This window comes from Pezoporus occidentalis, unplaced genomic scaffold (genome assembly GCF_034315485.1).
Source record: "Pezoporus occidentalis ecotype Australia unplaced genomic scaffold, CSIRO_AGI_Poc_V1 ctg1, whole genome shotgun sequence".
NCBI classification, from domain to species: domain Eukaryota; kingdom Metazoa; phylum Chordata; class Aves; order Psittaciformes; family Psittacidae; genus Pezoporus; species Pezoporus occidentalis.
This window is the reverse complement of record NW_026912778.1, coordinates 16,492,548-16,495,966: the sequence shown is the minus strand read 5'-3', so window position 1 is coordinate 16,495,966 and position 3,419 is coordinate 16,492,548.

Below are 3,419 nucleotides of genomic sequence, written 5' to 3'. Positions count from 1 at the left end.
CGCGCAGACACTCGGTGCGCTCCCCCGCTTCTTGCCGTAGAGACGGAGGCGGCGCGGTTGCAGGGCTGCAGGGACAGGGCTGCCGCTTCAGCGCGGGCTCGGGGAGGAGGGGGGAAAAGACAGACTAGCCCAAACTTTTCCTCCCTTTTCTTTTCTTCATTTTATTCTTTGGCAGCCTTAAAAATGGGAGCTCTGTGCAAAGCATGCGCCCTGTGTAGGTAGCTTGTGTCTTGAAGTCGCTGGCTATGTTGCTGCTCCATGAAATCAAAATTTATGATTATTCAAATGTTGGGGACTGTGAAAAGAGAGGAAGAAAGAGAGAAAATTAATATTGCAGCTGTTCTTCTGATTAATGAGAGATAATTGCTCATGAAAAGTCACCCCTGTGGCATTTTGTTGTCTCCTGGATCTTTGTTCTTTTCCACTATTATTGAGGACTTTCTTGAAGACTAAGCGGTTCTTTTCAATTTTTGGTATTCAGAAAGTGTTGCTTGGTTACAGATAAAGGAGAAATCTCGGGCTATATTGGGTAAGATGTGCCACAGACAGCAATATCACAATGCCACTTTCAGAAAAGGATGGATACAAGTTAACGATGCGCTTTCAATAAAACATTAATAGACTTGTTCACGCTTTTATAATGACCTCCTTAATGGGAGCTGGGGGCAACTCCTGTCTTTTGCTTGCCTTCACAACTTCGGGATGGCTGATCCCTTTGGAAACTAATAGCAAATCGATGTTAGCTTAGGGAATAAATGCAGTTACTGCGCAGAGGCCCGCGGCCCCTCGCTTACCCGCGTAGGGCTCTATTTCGAGCGCAGCTTTCCCGCTCGGGACCTGGCCTAGCCCGGGCCCATCCCGCCCAGCGCCGCCGCCTGTCACCCCACTGGGGTGCTTGCGGCCACGGCTGCCCCTCACAAGTGGCTTTGCGGGTTGTTTTGGGGTGGTTGTCCGGGTCGAAATGTGTCCTCGGGCTGCGGCGCCTTGCAGAGAGGCAGCTTCTCCCGTGAACTCCGCGGAGATGCGCGCCTGGGAGCCGGCGCTCTCTCCGGGCAGGCATGGCTTTTTCTTCTGCCGGGAGCTGCTGGGGTTGGGGGAGGGAAGGGAAAGAGTTGCTTTTGTCATTTAAGCCGTGAATCTCTTCTACATAAAGGTGTTGGAGACATCTGGAAGAAAAGAGGGACCAGCACCCAGTCCTGCGCTCGGCGGACCAGGGGAGCGGCTCTGATGTTCTTTTTGAGCTGCTCCACTTTCAAAAGGGGGCAATTTCGTTACATTCTCATTTGTTACACTGTCTTGAACTAAAGGCAGACAAAGCTATACTCTGTCACCCCGAGCAGAATGAAGGGAATCAAAGGATTTTCCCTTAAAAGGACTAATTTTCTCCTTGAATTATGAAAGTAATGGCTAGGTAACAGCCTGTGCTCTGTACCCAACTGCTTAATACCTTCTAAATCCTTCCACGTGGCTCTCCCAGTCGTAGCAATTAGAGCTCATTATAGGCTCATAAGAGCTCTCATTTCGGGGATTACTTAATGGACAATGAAATTTTATCGGACAGAATTATTGAAAAATAAAATTGTAACGAGGCCGATGTGATGTGGGCGCACGCCTTGCATCATTCCGCCTGGTTTGGGATATCTTTGCTTTCAAATGACTTCTTTTCTTGCTCCAGCTTTTAGGGGTGGGTTTTCTTTGTGGGGTTGGGGTTTTTCTTCCTTTTTTTTTCTTCTCTACTCTCTTTTATCACTGCGTTTGGTTTATTATAACAATTACAGATTGCAATTTTGATCCGACTCTTGCTCTGTCTGCTTTCCCTTACGACAGCCGCCTCCCCAGATCCACTCTATCACTGCAGACAGTTTTCTCTACTGAGGTCGGTGGAGCTTTTTTATTATTCTTTTCCAGGTTAGCCTCTCTTAAAGAAAAGAAAAGAAAAAAGGAGAAGAAAACAGCGAGATTAATTCAAATCTCCGCCAGATGAACTGTGTTTTAAACGGGAAGAGACAGGCAGAATCCAGTGCCTGTGCACTGTGCCCTTGATGAAAACTTCGCAGGCCCTCGGAGCTCTGAAGACAGACCCCAGGCTACTCCCGGGACCGCGCTCCTCAGCGCCCCGGTGGGGGCTCGGATAGCGGTGCTGGCCCCGCCGCTGCCCGGGGCTCCTGGGCCTGGCAGCTCCGAGGCCTGGGCTGAGCCGTCAGCAGCAGTTTGGGGAAAAGTAGTGAGGTCGGAGCCAACCAGCCTAAACCCCGCGAGTCCCTAATTGTTGTCACAAGACGCAGGATTATCGCATTGCTGGAATAGCTGCCTGTTTACACTCCGGAGCCCCGCCGGCCGGTAAACACTTTCTAATTGAATTCTAATCACATTCAAATAGCTCCATAACCAGCCTCAGCTGCAATTCATAAAACTTTAATTGCCACCCATAAATCCTCAGATCGCCGAGTGCGGAGTGTCCCTAAAACCACTGTTGCATAATATTCGGTAGCGGAGGTGGTGAGGGGAGGCAAGTAGGGGTGGAGAACAGGACAGCAGGCGAAAGCCGGCCCTTCTTAGCAAGGCTCGACTTACACTGCTGAGCCTCGTTGGTCCCGGGGGCGAGGAAGCGCCTTCTCCAGCAGCAGTTTTACTTTGCTGGGGTTTCACAGAGAGAGAGTGGGTGTGCGGGAAGGCTGGTGGGATGTCCGGCGCCCGGCCCGGCTCTGGGGCCCAATAACAGCCTCTAGGCACGTTACGGCCATTCATTCACTCCCCGGCCTCTGCTCAGCCCCTGCTAATCAGGCGTAGTCTTGTGTTTTCTGCTTTAGAGCACAATTGTCACTTCCCTTTCCCGATTCAAGCGGGATGAGATCCGCAGTCCGTTTTAAACGCCGCTTCGCATCTGCCAAACGAGAAGGCGATCGCCCTTCCATTAATGGTCTCTTCTTAAACTCCCATAAAACAGGTCATTGGAAAATCGTGTAATATGCTGTGAACACCCTGGCTTTTTAATGCAATCTGAAATGCTTCGGAGCCACCGACCGTATTTAACTGTTTATCCAATTGTACTTTGACTATTTGCTTCAGCAGACTTGGTGGAGATCAAAGAACACACCACCCCCACCCTCCCCGACACGTTCTCTTTCATTAGCGCTGCGCGCTGCGGCCCTGAAGCAGTCGGGGGAGCTCACTTGGAAGTTTTCCGTTTTGATACCGTTTGGCTGAGAAGTGTCCAGATATTTGAAGGCTTTGTCCGTTGGAGTAATTGCCAATTTGGCAAGATTCACTGGGGGTGAAAAGGGCGAGGAGGAAAAAAAGCCAGCCACCAAACCCCACGCGGTGCACATATGTGTGCACAGACACAGGCACCCGCGCGATCTTTATATCTATGTCGGTATTTCTGCCTTTCTGGTGCCAAAAGGGCTTCCTGAAGGAGT